Source organism: Ursus americanus, chromosome 2 (assembly GCF_024610735.1).
Source record: "Ursus americanus isolate L20-20 chromosome 2, mUrsAme1.1.p, whole genome shotgun sequence".
Lineage (NCBI taxonomy): Eukaryota > Metazoa > Chordata > Mammalia > Carnivora > Ursidae > Ursus > Ursus americanus.
In genome coordinates, this window is record NC_142128.1 from 55,775,034 (window position 1) to 55,795,033 (window position 20,000).

General features: G+C 37.1%; 1 protein-coding gene across 1 annotated transcript in view; it reads left to right on the forward strand.

Annotated features, from left to right (window-relative positions):
- Positions 1-20,000, forward strand: part of USH2A (usherin) — a 676,006-nt gene that overhangs the window by 598,504 nt on the left and 57,502 nt on the right. The gene's annotated exons all lie outside the window — the stretch shown is intronic.

The window sequence follows — 20,000 nt, forward strand, 5'->3', positions numbered from 1 at the left end:
CACATTCTAGAAATACATTAATTAGCACATTTAGGTTGCACATAGTCAGGACCTCAGGAAAGCCCATCTACTTGTCCTTTTCGCCCGGAAGGACCTGGTCATCATACCTCATGCCTTGGCATCTTTTTTCCTTAACAGACGATAATTATTTGTTAGTGGAATATATGCTTATTATATCCAGAAATTAAAGTTGTTAGGGGCAGTGTGCATCCAGGTCCCTGAGGCTGGATGATCACATCTGTTACAAATAAATCACTTTAAAAAAATTATATTAGTCTCACAGACGGTCAAGAAATGGAGCAAGGGTAGGGAGGGGTGAATAGGGCAAGGAAGCTTGATTTTAAATCTTGTGAAAGAGAGTGTGGTCAATATGTTGTCAGCACATTAAGGGGTTCAGACATCAACTCCATATTTCCCCCCCCTTGAACCCCAGGTGGCCAATTAACAGTATGTGCTATATATTCATTACAAAATAGGCAGGATAAATTGAATGGTTAGATTGGCTAATAAGAATTCTTAACAAGGAGTAGAATAAAAAATGATGCATGAAGAGAGACAAAAAAAAAAAAATCTGTGGGGAATTCCAGAAAAAATCTGGAGGAATTCCCTCTTAAATGTATCTGGAGTCTCATCTGAAAGCAAGGAAATTTAAATGGAAATTTAAACTTTAAAGATTCACTTTGCTAAATTTTCTTCCTAAAATGTATTCTTGTTAATTCTCCCATTTGTATTTCCTTAGTTTCTTTCCTTCCTAAGGCAGAAATATAACCTTAAATTACTCCCAGCAGTTATTAGTTTTGTTAGGATATTTTGATGCCTCATTTTACAAGGAATGCCATTTTGTAGCCTCTCTACTCATCAAGCCGCAACCCAGCAAATAAGAAGCCCATAAATTTACTTGATCTCAAAAATACTCATTTTTGTAAATATGAGAGAATTCAGGCAAGGATTATAAAACGATCTATCAACATAATTAAGATTCCATTAAAATATGTGTATTATACATATTAGCTCATGCATTTTCATTTTATGCCAAAGATCATATGTTTCTATATATCTGATATTTGTTCCTATCAGTAATGTTTTCTTTCATAGCAAAATGTACATCAGAAGCTAGAGGTAGCAGTATTACTAAACCGCATGCCTTGAGGATCTATAGAAGCTGATAGAGGTTTCCAGAAATAAGAAATTCTGAACTCTCACCTTCAAAGATCTAAAACACATGTAGTGTTGAGGCTCTTTGCTTCCTAACTCTTGAATAACTTAGTAATTCTTGTTCAGAAAATTAAGGGTCCACAGCTGGCAGCATCCGAAAGAAATTACTCAACTGGGTACCTTTGAGAGCCAAATATATCATTTTAAAAGTCAATATTTGTTTCAGCAGTGAATGTTTCTGAAAGGAAATGACTATTTTAGTGTGTGTGGTCTACTGAATATTTTCATCTTTGAGCCCTCAAGCGGAGTGCTCCGTCCACAAGGGTCCAGCCCCTTTCTTTCCATGAGGAGGGCGCCCTCTGCTGGGTCTGTCTACATACCACGTAGGACAGCCGAAGCACGGAAGCCGTCTGTGCACCAAACGTGGGAGCAGTTAGGATGAAACTGAGCAAAAGGTTTTTGGAAAATCCTTGCCTCTTCCTATACCAGAATGATTGCAAGTGTGGAAGTGGCCATAGTTCACTGCAGTTTTCTTTTTACTGCTGTATTATTGCACCCTGTTGGGGGATACATCTGAGCATTTCATGTGTCCTACTTTTAAAATGCCCAGATGGTAACTACGTGCTCTGGTTTGAATTGGCTAGCCCTCATCTTTCATGCTCTGTAGTCTGCCTAGTTATCAGAGAGACATGAGACAAGGAAAATTCTCCCATTTTTCAGCTCCTCTTCATCTGTTTCTAGTCACCCACAGTGAATGATGCACTTGCACAATTGTTAAGATGACAGTCACCATGATAACTGAACATCGCTTCCCTGGGATGGGGAGTGCCCTGTGTCCCCGTAGCTCCCTGCTTCCCTCCCAGTATACTACCTTTCGCAGTGTAACTGATTACTTGCCATCTTGTAGGTAACATCGGAGTGAGAGGCTGTGTAAATATTTTATACCTTGCCGAACCACTTATGTTTGCCTTGTTCTTCTTCATTCTAGTCTTTAAGTTTAACGGAGAATTTAAATCAAATTATTCAAACTGAGAAATAGTCAAAAGAACTAATAAAATAAATGTAACAGTGTAACTGGTTATAATAGCCTAAGTACATAATAGAGGTTTAGTAGGATTTTGTGACATGCACATTTTATAGGGTTTTTGTTTCCAACTATATTCTTCAAAGTGCCAGCTGGGCAATGACCATCGGTATCATTTTTATCAATAATAGCACTTCCCACTGGGAAATTAGTCAAGGGGATGAGATTTTTTTTTTTTACAAATTATCTTTAAGCATTTATCTTCCATAAAGTAGTCCTGGATTTTGTCCATTACAAGGCAGCAACATAAGTGAGTTTACTTGTTCTTATTTTAGACTTTATTCATGATAAGCTAGTGATAGGATTCCATTTTATTTTTCATAGAGGAAAATGATTTTGCTGTTTTCCTTCTTAATAATAGCTTTGCTGCAGGAAGAATGTTAACAAACCCAGTTGTCTCCAAACTTTTCAGAATGTACACTTCTATGAATAATAACTTTCGGAACGCACATCCCCATTACTTATTTCTAGATTATAAAATATGCACTAGTGAATAAATATTACTTACACTATGAAAATAGAAATTTTAGAAGGTGTAGCTATGGATAAAATTATCAACAGAATATTTGGTTGGGGCGCCTGGGTGGCACAGCGGTTAAGCGTCTGCCTTCAGCTCAGGGCGTGATCCCGGCGTTCTGGGATCGAGCCCCACATCAGGCTCCTCTGCTATGAGCCTGCTTCTTCCTCTCCCACTCCCCCTGCTTGTGTTCCCTCTCTCGCTGGCTGTCTCTATCTCTGTCGAATAAATAAATAAAATCTTAAAAAAAAACCAGAATATTTGGTTAATCATGAGCTAATACCATCATTAACTAGTACCTCAAGGCACAATATACACTTACTGAAAGATTCATTGTTAATAATACTGGCTATCAATCCATTTTCCAAGTGGTCTCCTTGATAATTTCAAATTTCTTTGTCAACTTCTGACCAAATAGGATTGGACTATGAGTGGTTATACCTCATACTGTGGCTGGTTACTTTTGGCTTGCACCAAAAGTAAGAAATATCAAATTGGCCATTTACTTGCTCTGCATTTATGTATGAATTATTAGTATGATATTTGAACCATGTTTTTTAATTCTTTCAGGAATCTTGAAAGTCACCTATGTTATGTTTGTAAGGATCGTATAGTTAAAACCAGACAATATAATACATAAACCAGTTAGCATGGAACCATAAACTATAATTTATCACTATGTGCTAAAAGCAAATAAGTAAATGAGATAACTATTTCCAGTTCCTTCATGTTGTAAACCCTCCCCATTCTTCCCATTCTTCCCTTTCTAGCGACTAATCCAGAACTTCATTCATTCATTTACTTTCCCAATCAACATGCACTTATATGCCAACTGGGTATACAGTGCTGAATACACCAGACAAAATTCCTTCCTTCTTGAAGCTCTTATTCTAGTGGGGAAAGACAGTAAACAAGATAATTATATATATACATATACACACACACATATATATTTTATAAGTATATATTTTATATTTTAAATACATACTAAATTTGTGTGTATATATATGTTTGATATATAAATATATGATAAGGGCAATGGAAAAAAAAATCTTCGATGAGGGATCAGAGGTGTTGTGTTGGCTAGTCAGGGGAATGTTCTATGGGCCAGTTGTGGGAGTGAGGAAGGCATTGAGCTATTAGGACAGGGAGGGTGATATTTAATGTAGGGAGGCTAGGGAAGGCCTCACAAGAGGGTGACACTGGCACAGAGATTAGGAGGAAAGGAGGAAACCATGCAGTTAACTGGGAGAAGAATTTTAGTTCAGGAACAAGGATATATAATCAGATTCTGGGCTTCAGGAGTCTGGGTAGTCCAGTTAATTCCCAGGACCGATCAGTATCTGCATTGACCTTCAGCACAGGATTTCAAAAGGTCATGTTCAACCACTGGCACACCTTGGACAGATCAATGCTCACTGCTTGGGAATATAAGTCTCAATCATCAGATGTGTAATATATTTTCCCAGTTTCTAAAACTGTTCTTTGGATTTATATCATTCGCACACTGGTAATGAAGTCTTCCCTGAAGGCTGGCCCATCCCCCAAGCTATCTAACAGCCTTCATTTCTTCCTGTATATTCTTTCAAAATGTCCCCACATTCCAGGCAAACCAGATAAGCCTCTTCCAATTACAAAAGCCATTTTCAAGCCCAAGAGTTCTTGATAATGTCTCCAATCTTTCTCTAATTATTTGGTAATCCAATGTTGATCATCTATAGCCCAAAAACTAAAGGATAAATGTAACCACTCCAACATGTCACATATACAAGAGTGGGCTAAAAGAAGAGAATAAATATCGATATACATAACACAACAAAAAACAAAAACAGTATCATTTATAGAATTTATTTCTCTACAATAAGTCAAGAGACCAGTAGTAATATTTATGACTTCCCTTTCTTATCTCCCTAACTAATTGGGACTATTTGTTTGATGAGATCAGCCAAACTCATTTTTGAAGGATCTGAGTTCTAGGTGGTCTTGACTTCATAAGCTTGCAATGGTCTTTCATTAGCCTGGCAAGGTGGTCAAAAAAATGGAGGGGGGTGGGGAAATATTTCTAGGCGCATGCATGAGCTTCCTAAGCTTCATTATGTAATAGCATCCCTATTTTTTCTTATCAGTCACCTCTGCCACCAGTCTAAGGTCTTATTTTTGCTTCCTTGCCTAGTTGCACAAGGTAGTCCAAATAGCAAGGCAACGATTTTCTACCTTCAATTCAGTGAAACTATTACGGAATCATTTCTCTTCTAAATCTCTAAATCAGCCAATTCCAGAGTCTTGGTTACAGTAAATAAAACTTTTGCAAAGTGGTCTTTGGTTCTCATTACATTGAAAAGATGCCTCCTTTCCCTGCCTTTTTACCCACTGTCTTCTGGGATTTCTGCATCAGCTATGAAGGTCAAATTGTTAACTGCAAATTCCTTTTGACTGTAAGATTTTTCAAATGAATTTTAGAAATGTTTTAATTGCTTAAATCTTGCATTGACTGACATAATGCTACTCTCTTACTGTACACTTCCTACATATTGTTATTTAAAGTGCATCCTTTCCGTGGAATCTTTTGCGAATGATGAGTTAAGCCCATGATGACTTCCTATGTATATCCCTTTAGGGCTTGTTTCCATGTGTTTTTCTATGTGGTTTCATGAATGTGAGTCTTCCATTCCTAATGGGTTGCAGGTCCTGAAATCCAGGATTTGCATGTTTTCTACTTCTTTTCCACTGCCTTTCGTGCCTAGTACCATGCTAGAAAAAAGTAGATGCTAAATAAATATCTGACTATGGATTTGACCCTCAGACTATAAACCAGTCTCAGCACTCTTCTTTGATGAGAGCTTTAAACAAAGCATAAAATCAAATTTAAATAATTACCCTTCGAAATCAACAGAAGCCCATGTTTCCTTAGCTGCTTCTATTAGCAAGGATCTGATTCAGAGCACTTTTCTTAAGTACCAATGATATGCCAGGCCCTTTCAGAAAGATCATCTGGTTTAATCCTTACAAAAGTCCTTGAGAAAGATATTGTTAGAAACCAAGACTGAGAGACAGTGAATAATTTGCCTAAGGGCTTCCTAGTATGAGTAACAGAGTCAAAACTTGAACTCAGGGCTTTTGATTATAAGTTGACTGCTTAAAGCATCCAGACTCTCAACACTTTCTATCCTCAGTAATAAACTTTTTTCCTGTTTTGTCCAAATGTCTATTAAAAACAATTATACAAAATTAAACTGAATCTTTGATTTGCCTAAATGAGAATAAGAACCACAACTTCTAGTTCTCAGAAAAAATAAAAGTTGTTTTTATTTTTAATTAAGTATGTTGGCTTAAGTACATTTTCTCTTAAGGTGTAATGACTAAACCATGATCATTTCTTTTTGTTTATTCATTTAAAACTCAAATAAAAGCAGACAATCAATAGATCATAATCTAAAACTAGAGGATTTACAAGTTAATAAGCTTGAGTCAATAGATATTCCATAACGAAGCCCTCAATGGTGAACCTGACATAATTTGCTTTACATTAAGCTGGTGGACTTAATGCTTTAATTTAATTCCAATATTAACTGAAAAATCCAAAGAAAAGAAGAAAATTTAAATCCTATTATATTAAAATGTTTTCAAAGCAACAGCTCAGTATCATGCCACAACTGCTTAAGTGTACCACCAATATTTGTCTAAATCACCTGAGTTTCGATTGTTGACAACCAGTTAACCCCTTTGGAGCCTCCTACAAGTAAATTGTGGAAGTTTCTTAGAGGTCTGTCTTTATAATATCTTTTCTTTTAGCCTCAAGTGTCATCATTTTTGGCTTACTATGTCTGCTTTTCCTGACTATAATTATAGGGGGAAAAAAAAGTTGTGTGTATTTGAAAAGCAACCTCTCTATTTCCCTTCAGATGACCATTCAGCCTAAGTCCCCAGAGAGCAGAATTTACACAAATTGTGTAGGTCAAAAAGCAGAGGAAAACTTTCCTGGTTCCCTGGGGTAAAAAAAAAAGAATTGAGAAAATATCTATATCAAGATATGATATAGGCTGGCTTCCACCTTCCAAAGTCTGGTGGTACTGGGGGGGGGGTTGGTAAGGAGAATTTGATGCAATACCCACACAGCTCCAAGTTTGAGTACAGACTGTACAGTTGGAATGCCTCTGCTCAAATCCTGGCTCTTCCCCTTATAACTGTATGACAGTTATCCCCATGAACAATTTGCTTCAACCATCTTTGCATGCATTCCCTTATCTGAAAAATGAGGGTAGTAACTGTTTATTTCATGAGGCTGGTTTAAGGACTGAACAACTTAAAATACAAAGAACACTTGGAGAGTGCTTGCCATATACTAAGCAACTCACTGTTATAACCCACCGAGAAACTCTTTGGGAAAAAAACTAAAAGCATAAAGAATATATGGTAAGAATAACAGGAAAGAGCAGCATCAGCCACTGGAGGTAGTGCCGATGTGTCTCTCAAAACAGTTACAGGTGTGCAGCCAGAGTCCCAATGTTTTCCATTTGTTACCATGCTCGCAACATCATTCGTGAGTTCTTAGGTCTGGTTTTTGAATTGGGCCATTGCCAGTCCCACCATAGCCACGTGGCAGTGTATTTCGGCAAACTTTTAACCAGGCCAGCTTTAGCTTTCTGTACCATTGTAGTCACCAAGAGCAAGTCACTTTGCTGAAGTCAATGGACTAGAAGTTATGCACTGGCTTTTTATCATAGCATGTCCTTTTCTATTCAGAAGGGATTCTTAGAAAACAGAGAACAGGAATCTCACTGATTTTTATGATCAACGTTTCTTCGTATTTCCCCATCTCTGAAACCACGTGCATCTAACAATTTACAGCTGCTGTTGGTGGCAGTTGTTATACCCTTGTCATTTCCTGTGCCTGCACAAACTTGATCAACGCTGTTCACACTCACGTCACTTCAGTTGAGTTATGTACCCTGTCGCTACTACACACATTGAGTTTAATTGCCACTTAAATGTTTCCGAAAAGATTACACTATGATTTCATATTAAAATGGAAAATTATTGTAGACATAGGAAGGCATAGAAACAGCAGCTTGGTATACAATTAAAAAAACAAAAACAAAAAACCTTTGCCCATACAACTCTGAAGATATCTTTCTCCAAATATAAAAATTCTAAGTGATAAAAAAGCATTGTATCTTCATTCAGTTGGAAGCATTTTTTTCTTTTTAGGAATACATAAAATAACAGTGTGTCTTGAAATAAATGGAATCCTGAATTCAAAGAAACGGGGTATAGTCCATAATAAACAGCTAGCATATTGCTAATGAAATAATGTTTTAATAAAATATTAAATCAATATTTATAAAAACAAAATAAATTTAAATAAAAGATCATTTATTCATTTGACAGAAATCTATTGAGCACCCAGAAGGTGCCAAACACATTTCATATCCTCAGTCCCTGTCCTCTAAGTTCAAGGTCTAGTGGGGAGAGAAGGCAGGTAAATAAATCACCGTGATGCGATGTAAAAATGCTATGAACAATATAAAGAACAGAAAGGAGGAGCAAGAAACTGCCTGGGGCATCAAGAAACTCTTCCAAATGAAGATGACATCAAATTTCTTTTTAAGGGTGGTTGGGAGTTGCCAGTAATGGAAGCGCAATCTGAGCAAAGGAAAAGTCAGGGGCTAAAGCAAAGCCTCAATGAAGAGTGTGGTAACCAGGCCTCTGAGTCACAAGGCTGGAGCACAGGCTATAAAGGAACAGGGGCAGAGCATGGAGGGGCAGAGGGTGAGCCTAGAGAAGCAAGCTGCAAGAGTTCGTGCTGATGAGGACTGGCAGTGCCAACCACCAGTGCTTCCTGACCAGATCCAAGCTATGGCATCCCAGTAACTTTCAAATTAGACAAGTTGGCACTTGATTCTTACATTTGACTATGGAAGTGAAATAGAGTCTAGGAGAGCAAGTAAGGTTGGAAAGCATTCAGAAGTTGGGAGGCAGAAAATGAACTCTTTCTACCTGAAAGTTACCATGATTTCCTCTTCTTGAAGCTATGTGAACAGTGATAAAAAAGAAACCCTGAAATCAGGACATGGACATTCATGTAAGAGGAGCAATGGAGTTACAGAAAATGGAGGGAACAGCTCAAAAGACTTTGAAAGGTCACTGACACTCAGATCGAAACAATAAATTACCTGATTCTGCAGCATTCTTTTGACATATAGGCTTCAAGACTGCTTCAAATCTAAGAGCTAGGATGTTATTCAGATCACTAATCAGCCTTGCCAAGAAGAAAGGTCTTTCCAGAGACAGTCTTAGCAATCCTTAACCATGTTGCCATCTAATATCAAAGATATGACCTTCATTGGGAGTGTTTGTTTTAGGATGACCATACATTCTCTCACCAAGATCTGTCACCACTTATAATTGATACTGAAAAAGAAGACCTACAGGCATCGATCTCTACTATCTGACCCTTCCCCTCCTCAGCAGCAGGTGACCCTAGACCAGCAAATCCATCACCCAACTAACAACCACTCAGATCCTCTCTCTCTGCAGACACACAGAGATGGTAGTCAGATGGCCAAGAATACTCTGAAGCTGTAAGGTTATTTAGACTGGGAATTGTTTTCCATATTGGGTGGTAAGAAACAAAGCAAGTTAAGAGAAATATCATGCAGCCCTGGAGAGAGAGAGAACCTCCAAGTTGACAGTTTTCCGGGTTTTTTTGGGCGGGGAGGGGGTACAGTTGACACACAATGTTATATTAGTTTCAGGTGTACAACATAGTGATACAACATCTCTACATGTTATACTATGCTCACCACAAGTGTCACTACCATCCATCCCCATACAATGCTATTAAAATAGCACTGACTGTATTGTGCCCTTTATTCCCAAGTCTTATTCATTCCATAACTAGAAGCCTGTGTCTCCCACTCCCCTTCACCCATTTTGCACTTCCCCCCAACCCCCAGCAACCATCAGTTTGTTCTCTATATTTATAGTTCTGATTTTTGTTTATTTGGTTATTCATTTGTTTTTAGATTCTACATACGAGTGAAATTATATGGCATTTTTCTTTCTCAGTCTGATTTATTTCACTTAGCATAATACCCTCTAGGTCCATCCATATTGTTACAAATGATAAGATCTCACCCTTTTATGACTGCATAGTATTCCAGTGTGTGTGTGTGTGTGTGTGTGTGTGTGTGTGTGTGTGTGTGATATCTTCTTTATCCATTCATCTATCAATGGACACTTGGGTTGCTTCCATATTGGTTATTGTAAATAATGCTGCAGTCATATAGGGGTGCACATATCTTTTCAAATTAGTGTTTTCATTTTGGGGAGCTAAAGACCCAGTAATTGAATTATTAGATCCTATGGTATTTCTATTTCCAGTTTCAAAGACACAAAGCTGTATTTCATGTGCTTGGATTCCATTCTTTCACTTTCTTTCTCCTTAAATGAGTTGAAAAGAGTTTCTGTTCCCTGTAACTAAATATTCTTGGTGAGAATATAGGCTACATCATGTCCCACCTTTTCTGTAACTACAGATTATAAGTTTTAAAATCTGGGTGTCATAGTTCTTATTGGAAAATACGATTGATTTCTGGATTTGATCCTAATTTATTATTAGATGCTTTGGACTTTTTAAGTAGTCAATATCCATACTTCTCATCCTTTCAACACATATGCTTTGTATTAGTCAGGATAAGATAGGGAATGCTGTGGTAACAAATTAAACTCCTAATATCAGCGCTTAACACAATAAAGGCGGAGAAAGCACTAGTGGGTTTGGCTGCCCTTCTCCACCTTATGTTAATGACAGACCATGATAGGGAAGAGCATGATGGAGGGCTCTGTGAGATGTTTTGGAGGTCCAGGAGTGAAAGTGGCTAACATCCCTTCTTTCCACATGCATTAGTCATATAACCCCATTTACATGTGTAGGGAAGCTGAAGAATGTAGAAAAGTAAATGGATTTTTGATGTGCACTAATAATCTCTGCTGCATTTCTCTTCTCTCTCTCTCTCTCTTTCTGGTATGGCATTGCCTAAGATTACCAGTACAGTAATGAATAGAGAGCATCCTGCTTTTTTTAATAGTTTTTTTTTTCATTTTAATTCCAGTATAGTTAGCATACAGTGTTAAATTAGTTTCAGGTGTACAATATAGTGATTCAGCAATTCTATATATTATTCAGTGCTCGTCATGATAAGTGTACTCTTAATCTCCTTCACCTATTTTACCCATTCTCCCACTCACCTCCCTTCTGGTAATCATCTGTTTGTTCTCTATAGGTTTTTGATTTATCTCTTTTTTTTTCCTTTGTTCATTTGTTTTCCTTCTTAAATTCCACATATGAGTGAAATCTTATGGTATTTGTCCTTCTCTAACTGACTTACTTCACTTAGCATTATATTCTCTAGATCCATCCATGTTGTGGCAAATGGCAAGATTCCATTCTTTTTGTGGCTAAATAATATTCCATTGTATATGTATATATATATATATATATACCACATCTTCTTTATCCATTCATCTATTGATGAACACTTGGGCTGCTTCTATAATGTGGCTATTGTAAATAAACAGAGGAGTGCATATATCCTTTCAAATCACTGTTTTTGCATTCTTTGGGTGAATACCCAGTAATGCAATTACTGGATCATAGGGTAGTTATATTTTTAATTTTTTGAGGAACCTCGCTGTCTTCCACAGGGATTTCATCAGTTTGCATTCCTACCAATGGTGCAAGAAGGTACCTTTTTCTCCATGTCCTCGTCAACCTCTGTTGTTTCTTGTGTTGTTGATTTTAGCCATTCTCACAGGTGTGACGTGATATCCCAATTTTGTTTTTGATTTGCATTTATCTGATGATAAGTGATATTAAGCATCTTTTCATGTGTCTGTTGGCCATCTGTATATTTTCTTTGGAGAAGTGTCTGTTCAATGTCTTCTGCCTAGTTTTTAATTGGATTATTTGTTTTTGGGGTGTTGAGTTGTGTAAGTTCTTCATATATTTTGGATACTAACCCTTTATCATATATGTCATTTGCAAATACCTTCTGCTATTCAGTAAATTGTCTTTCAGTTTTGTTGATAGTTTCCTTTGCTGTGCAGAAGCTTTTATTTTGAGTAGTTTATTTTTGCTTTTGTTTCCCTTGCCTCAAGAGACGTATCTAGAAAAATGTTATTATGGAGAGGGTATCCTGTCTTACTTGATTATTATATTAACGGTAATATTTATAAGGCTTTATCATTAAATATGATTTACTCTATGACTTTAATAAATGCTGTTTATCAGATTAAGGATAATTTCTTCTATTTTTATGTGGCTAAGAGATTTTATCACAAATGGATGTTGATTTTTTTAATTCTAATTAAGGTAATCATATATAAATCAATTTTAAGGGCTGAACTCCTGTATAATCATAATATTTCTTTTAAATATACTATTGGACACTATTTGCTAATATGACTTTTTCATCTACCCTCAAGTGATTTTGATCTGGAACATCCTTTTCTTGTTATGCTATTGTCCAATTTTGGTATTATCCCAGCTTCATATAATGAGTTTGGTATCTGGTCCATTTAACCAATTTTGGCTAAACACTTTGTACATAATATCAATTATCTGTTACTCACAGATTTAATTAAAAGCAATAACAAAAAACTTCACTGGTAAAACTGTCTGGTCCCAGGCATTTTTGGAGTAGGGGGCTGATTCCGGACTTTGTTTTACTTTATCATAAAGCTGGCTTGATCTATTATTGAGTGCATTTGTTTAATTTTTTCTATTTTTCTAGAATTGCCCCTTTTATGTACATTTTTACATTTATCAAAAATTGTTCACATCTTCCTATTTCTTAGGATACCATGATCCATGGGGACAGAAGGAGTTTCTGTCATCCTAATACCCCAGGCTCTCTGGAAAACGTCATTTTGTGTTTATAGCACCAACCTCCCTACACAAATTTTCTATACCACCTAATGGTATTATTTGGTATTATTTATTCTTCACTGGGTAAGGGTATTTTTCAGCTCACCCCCAATTTCAGGTTATGTAAGAACACAAAAACTATATCATATTGTACTCTCTATAGATAAAAGTGAAAAATCATATTCATTATTATGTGATCTAGTTTATATATACATGTGTGTAAATAAATTTTTAAAGACCAAATAATTGAAGTCAGTAACAAGGAAGAATTTACAGTTCACTCGATTATTTAATGTACATTTACCCAATACATATTAGGTCTTCATTAAAAAACATTTACAAGGATAATGTTTATAAATTTAACTTAAAATATGTGCTTACTTTCATGAGATGCTATGCTTTTTTTCAAAATATCATCCTCCATATATTCTTCATACAAGCCAGGGTGCTATGCAGTAAAAATGTCTTATGAGTTATTCATTGCTTTAGACTCATCCATTTATTCATTCATATCTTCCAGAGCTGTTTATTGAATATCTTATGTGTAGAAGCATCTCTTAGATGCTTAGGATAATAATAATAAAATATAACCCCTATTAAATGCTTACTACATGGCAGGCACTATTCCAAGGCTTAACTCACTAAAGTTTACAAACTCAAAATGGTAAGTACTATTATTATTCTCTTTTTACATATGAGGAAACTGTGATAATGTGAGGTTAAGAAATAGTCCTAATACAAAAGTTCACTTTGTGTTGAGAGGACAAACACACGAACAGACAAATGTAATATAGTAGAAGATCCATTGAGAAAAAAGGTCAATCTATGAGTAAATTTTTCTCTCTCAGAAGTAGCAATGTTTATGACAAGGAGGTTTAGGACTTCTTGATTCAAGCAAATAATTTTAATATTACTTGAAAAAGAGTGTGTGTACATGAGTTGAGAATCACAGACTCCGTTGCAAAGCTAGTATTGGTGGGTTGTAGGATCTTGTGCAGGTTATTTAAACCATTTGGACTTTAGGTTCAACTACAAAGCCAGGTAGTAGAATAGAGTTTCATCATTCTTTGACTCTTTAACTCTAATTAAAAGTTTTACTAATAAGGGGCGCCTGGGTGGCACAGCGGTTGAGCGTCTGCCTTCGGCTCAGGGCGTGGTCCCGGCATTATGGGATGGAACCCCACATCAGGCTCCTCTGCTATAAGCCTGCTTCTTCCTCTCCCACTCCCCCTGCTTGTGTTCCCTCTCTCACTGGCTGTTTCTGTCTCTGTCAAATAAATAAATAAAATCTTTTAAAAAAAAAAGTTTTACTAATAAGACTTATGTATGGGTATTTCGTATTTAATCACAAGTATTATGATTGTATTATCAAAAGTTGGAAATACAAGACTCTTGTCTTCACTGCACAGAAGTTCAAGCAAATCATTGATTAATCTTTCATCGGAGCTGCCAATTAAAGCAGGGCATAATGTAGTTAAGTGGCACTCAAAGTAGAGTCTCTGAACCGCTTAGAGTCCCAAAAACTTTTCCAAGGGTCTTCCAGGTCAAAAAAATGTTAAGACGTTGTGTCTCTTTTTCACCCTCATCCCCTCACAGTGTACAGCAGAGTTTTCCGAGGCTACATGATGTGTGATGATGTTATCACTCTGTTGGCGAATAGAATACCTACTTCTGTATTCTTTTTTTCTTTTTCTTTCTTTCTCTTTCTCTCTCTCTATTTTTTTTTTAGAATTTCCTCAGCTTTAAATTTTAATATGGTAAATATTAGTGGATGTAAAGCATGAAACAAAAGCTTTGGGGGATCCTCTATTGTTTTTAAGAAATATGGGTCCTGGGACCCAAAAGTTAGAACCACTATCAACGGTTGACAAGAACATTTGAACTCAATGTAGTACAAGAATAAAATTGTAACCGTGCCATTTACTGGCAGTGTGACTCCGGGCAAGTTACTTAACTCATCTAAGCCTCAGTTTCCTCATGTGTAATATTAACCTCATAGCTGTTTTAAGAACATGCAATGAGATAATGCATGTGAAGTACTTTATACCGGGTCTGATATGTAAAAGCAAAAACCCTGCTCAAAAGTAATTACCTATCTTGGGAAGGATAGACAAGAAAATGGTAAACTGATCATTTAAATTGATAACTTTTTTTTTTACCACTAGGTACATAACTGTCATTGTGTACTCTTCACTTGGAAGATACAATTTATGAAAAGTAATAATTTAATTAAATCATTTTAAAAATTACCCTGTTCCTAATAGATAACAGGCCTTGTAGTTTATCTGCCACTTCATTTTTTGATGATGTTTATTGTTCCAAATTTATCATGAAAATAGCTAAGCAAATAACAATGTCAGCTCTTAGTATGAATCATGGCTTTGCTACAGATGCGAGAGCCAACTCCAAATTAATTGGCTGATATCTGAGCACATCCATATCAGTTTGCCGTACGCAAAACTTTGGCTAACCTGGTTTCTACATGCAAAGTGAGAAGGAAGTCCTGATATTTAACTCTAAATTAACAATCTCTTCCTTATTATTGAAGAATTCTTATCAATATACAAACAGGTTCTAGTATCTCCCTTTAAAAAAAAAAAAAAAGTGACCACACAGGCCCACAGGCCCCTCCAGCTACCATCCCCTTTCCTTGTTCTCTTTTACAGCCAACTTCTCAAAAGAGCTATGTTAATAGCCCAGGATCCTCCTTCCACACATCCGGTTCTCTCTTCCTCTCCAATCCAATCCTCTCTACAATTCCACTAAAATCTTATTTCAAGACCACTTGCCACCAGATCCAAAGACCTTTCTGTGTACAGCTCCTTTAACATTTCAGCATCATAAAACAAAACAAAACAAAATCAAAAAAACATTTCAGCATCATTTGACACTGATGACCACACCTCCTTTTACAAAATATGCTCTTCTTTTGGTGTCTGTGAAATTGTGCTCTTCTGGTCTTCTTCCTACTTTACTGGTCTCTTCTTAGTTTCTGTTACTGACTCATTCTTTTCTGCTTGTGCTTCTCATCCCCATCCTGCCTCTGTCACTGGCTTTGGTGCTGGGCTCTCTCCTCTGCCTATGCTCTCTTCCTAGACTCTCCCTAACTCTCTTTTCAGATTCCTCTTAGACCCACTGTGCATTCTCTTCTTTACCCCATCCCTTCATTTTAAATCCTGTCCACATTCATTGATAGCACAAATATTTTTTGAGCACTTACTCTCTATGAGGCACAATCAAAGACACTTGGGATGGAGCAGAGAATGAAACACATACAGGTCTCTGCCCTCGTGGAACTTACGTTCTAGTAAAAAGAGAGAAAGAATAAATAATAATTGTAATCAATTAATAGATTACATGATATGTTGGAAATGAGTGATGAGTGCTTTGGAAAAGAGAAAAATAGAAAGCAAGAAAAGGGGTTTCAAAATGGGAAAAGTGGGGGAGGAAAGTGACAGAGTGCAATTTTAAATAGAAGTGGTTCAATGACCATGAGAGACTATGAACTCCGGGAAACAATCTGAGGGTTTTAGAGGGTAGGAAGATGAGGGGATGGGCTAACCCAGTGATGGGTATTAAGGAGGGCACGTATTGCATAGAGCACTGAGTGTTATATGCAAACATGAATCATGGAACACTACATCAAAAACTAATGATGTACTGTATGGTCACTAACATATAATAAATTAAAAAAAAAAAGTAGTTCAATGAGAAGATGAGCTGAAGTTATCCAAGCCAACTTTTGTGTAGAGTGGATTGCAGGCAGAGGAATAGCCAGTGCAGGGCCCTCAAGGCAAGAGTTTGTTTGATGTATTTGGGGAAAAACAACACAACCAGTGTGGCTGTAGTGCAGCTTGCATGTGGAGAGGAAGGTAGGAGGTGATGTTAGAGGGGAAATTAGAGGGTTGGCAAGAACAGAGAATGGGCAAAAGCCGCTCCTTCTCTTGACCCCTATGGTGGACTGCATTGTGTTCCCCCAAAATTCATATGTTGAATCCGTAACCCCCAATGTGACTATATTTGGAGGTAAGGATTTTAGGAATTAATTAAGGTTAGATGAGGTTGTAAGAATGGGCCCTAATCTGGTAGAACTGGTGCCCTTACAGGAAGAAAAAGAGGCACTAGAGGTCTCTCCCTCTCCCCCTGTGCATGCAGAGAAAGGCTGTGCGAGAGGACAGAGTAAGAAGACAGCTCTCTACGATCAAGCAGCAAGGCTTCACCAGAAACCAAGCCTGATGGCACCTTGATCTGCACTCCTAGCCTCCAGAACTAGAAGAATATAAATTTCTGGTTTTTTAAGGCAGTCACTGGTATTTTGTCATGGCAGCCTGAGTAGACAAATACAGCCCCCTACATATATTCTCCACAGAGCAGCCAGAATGATCTCTTTAAAACCTACATTAAATCATGTCACTCCCTTGCTTAAAGACCTTCAATAATTTCCCATTGAAATTAGAATCAGACTCTCTAATGTTGGTCTACAGGATTTCACCATCTGACTTCTGCCCATCACTTTGACCTTATCCTGTGCCATCCTCCCTCTCACTCACACTAGTTTCTCACTGTCAGCAGAAATACCAAGCTCTTCCCTTTTGCCTGAAAGCTTCTCCTCCTGTTCTTCACTTGGTTGGTTTCTTCTGCATCCTCGCCTAAATGGAACTTCCTCAAGGATCCAAATCACCCTTCTAAAGCCAAGAATCTCACTCTCCCCCACCACTTTAACCCAAACTCTATTTCAGTACACTACTTAGTAATAATACTCATAATTTGTCACAATTTCTAATTCTCTCTCTATTTTGCTTATATATTGCCCATTTTTTCCTCATTATAATGTAAAACTCAAGAGGGCAGTGTCCATGTATCCTTTGCTTTCTGCTGTGTCCTTAGAGCTTCAGAGGCTGCTTATTACGCAGGAAACCTTCAAAAAATATGTGCTTAATCAAGGATTGAGTAAATACAAGACTATGGCTAGAAAGAAATTATTTTAAATATATTTTAGTACAGTTTTACTAGTATTGCCGTAAAATAGATTGCCAGAGTAGAATTGCTGGGTCACAGACTATGCACATTTTTAATTTTGAAAGATCAAAAGTACTGCTTTTTAATATTTAGTGTGACTGATTTGCCACTTTAAAATTTAATTATCACAAATTTAATTTTTTTCCTCTTCTCTTTTGAAAAATGAGCCATTTCGAAACCATTCTCTTTTTCTCCAGTGTTTTTATGGTAACTGAGGCATTATCGTTCATTTTGCAAGAACTCTAGCTTTTGCTTTAGAGATTAAATTGATAGAGCCCGTTTGTCCATGAAGAAAAAATCTGTGAATTGAATCTTCTTTTCTCATTGACCCCTCCATTACAAAATGAATGATGTACTGTGAGAGAGGCAAAAATGAAAACCCCTCTTTTACACATCATTCTTCTTTTTTGAATGTAGGTATTTGTGGGAGTGAAGACATGAAAGTGCACGCTCACAGCACTAGCATATGCATATTCCAAACTGAGTATTTTGTTTGAAATTGCTTTGACAAATGGCCCCTGAGTAATCAATTATAATTATACGTATCGCAATTACTTAAAAAGAGGGTATGCATCTTTACTTTCTAGAAATCTTTCAAATTACTCTTTCAAACGTTAGTTAGAATCCAGAGGCAGGAATGCTTTAACACTTGTGTGTGCTTTTGAATTGGTCTCTGGTCATCAGTAAGGTCCCTAACCTTTCCAGCTGCCTCGCAGCTATTTGATATGTACAAGTGACCGGTGCAAGGGTGTGGATGGCTCCATGTGCCCACTGCCAGAAACACAGACCAGGTACATGTGATTCTGATAGTGGTCTGGACAGAGGACAGTATAATTGGCTTCAATTCATCCCAGTTTTTATAATCCCACTTTGATTGTGATCAAAAGACAAACATCTGTGTCGAAAGAATAATTACAAATTTTGAGAGAGAACAAACATTCAATAAAGATTTTTAAAATCTATTCCTAAGAAAATACTTTCCTATTATTTTTTATATGTGATGATCCGTATTTATCTGCTGAATAACATCTAAATGAATTCATTAATTCTTGGCAGATTTTTTATTTCATCAGTCACTGACTATGACCTGTATACCACAATAGAGCAAAATTTTAACATCCTATTATTCTCTCAAATTGCACTGTATAGCTCTTTATACCAAATTGGTTCTTCAAATTTTGCCTAATGCTACTCAGCGTTTCCCAACCAGTTTTCACCCAAAAAAATTAGGGTGACTTTCACAACCCTCTCCAGTCCTGCCAGCAATCCATTTCCAGCCTAAATCCCCCCTACTCCCTATACTTCGGCTCCAAATACATCATGCATTTTTCCTTCTGTTCTTTCTTCTAATCACTCACATGTTTTCATCTACTCAAACTCTGCATCTTCCTGACCTATATCAGATGCCACCTCCCACTCTGTAAGTCTGCCCCCACTCCTCAGCCTCCTCCCTTCCCAATTAGAAATGTCCCTGCAGTATGCACTTTGCTACAACACTTACCACACTCCAAATTGTGTATATCTATGTTTATTATTGACCTGCTCTTCTTAATTAGAAGCTCCTAAGAGTCAGGAAGCTCTGTTATTCATCTTATATTCCCCACAGCAACTTTATAGAATCTTGTACATACCAGATGCAGAAAGGTGTTTAAAGAATTGAAATGGGGGAGCAGGGGCCTGGGTGGCTCAGTTAAGCATCTGACTCTTTGTTTCAGCTAGGGTCCTGATCTCAGGGTCATGAGATCAAGCCTGGCATTGGGCTTTACGCTCAGGGTGGAGTCTGCTTAAGATTCTCTCCCCTCTCCCTTTGCCCCTCCCCCACCTCTAAAACAAATAAATAAACCAAAAAAAAAAAAAAAGGAATTGAACAGAGCTGCAGACCAACAATACCAGATGTTCCTACTAACCATTTTGGCAGCTCTGTCGTGCCGCTTAGCAATGCCTCCTAGAACATACACCGTCTTCGTGCAGGTAGAACAACAGACCTATGAACCTAAAAGTTTTTTCTTCTACCTTTCTTGAATTATGAGTCAATCTCTGATTCTGGAGCAACTCTGCATGTATGTGTGTGCCATCAAAAAATGGCTTTGCCCTACCAGCCAGGAGGTATATAGGCACAGATGGCACTGGTAAATAAACGCACATGTGAAATCAGTGGAAATTTTCTATATTAACATTTTGCAGGCTTAGAAATCTCGTATTTAGATAACTATGGACAAGTATTCAAGGCTGTTCTTTGGCAATGGGTAATAAAAGATCACTTCTGTATTGAGACTGATGTGACTTTTACAAAATGA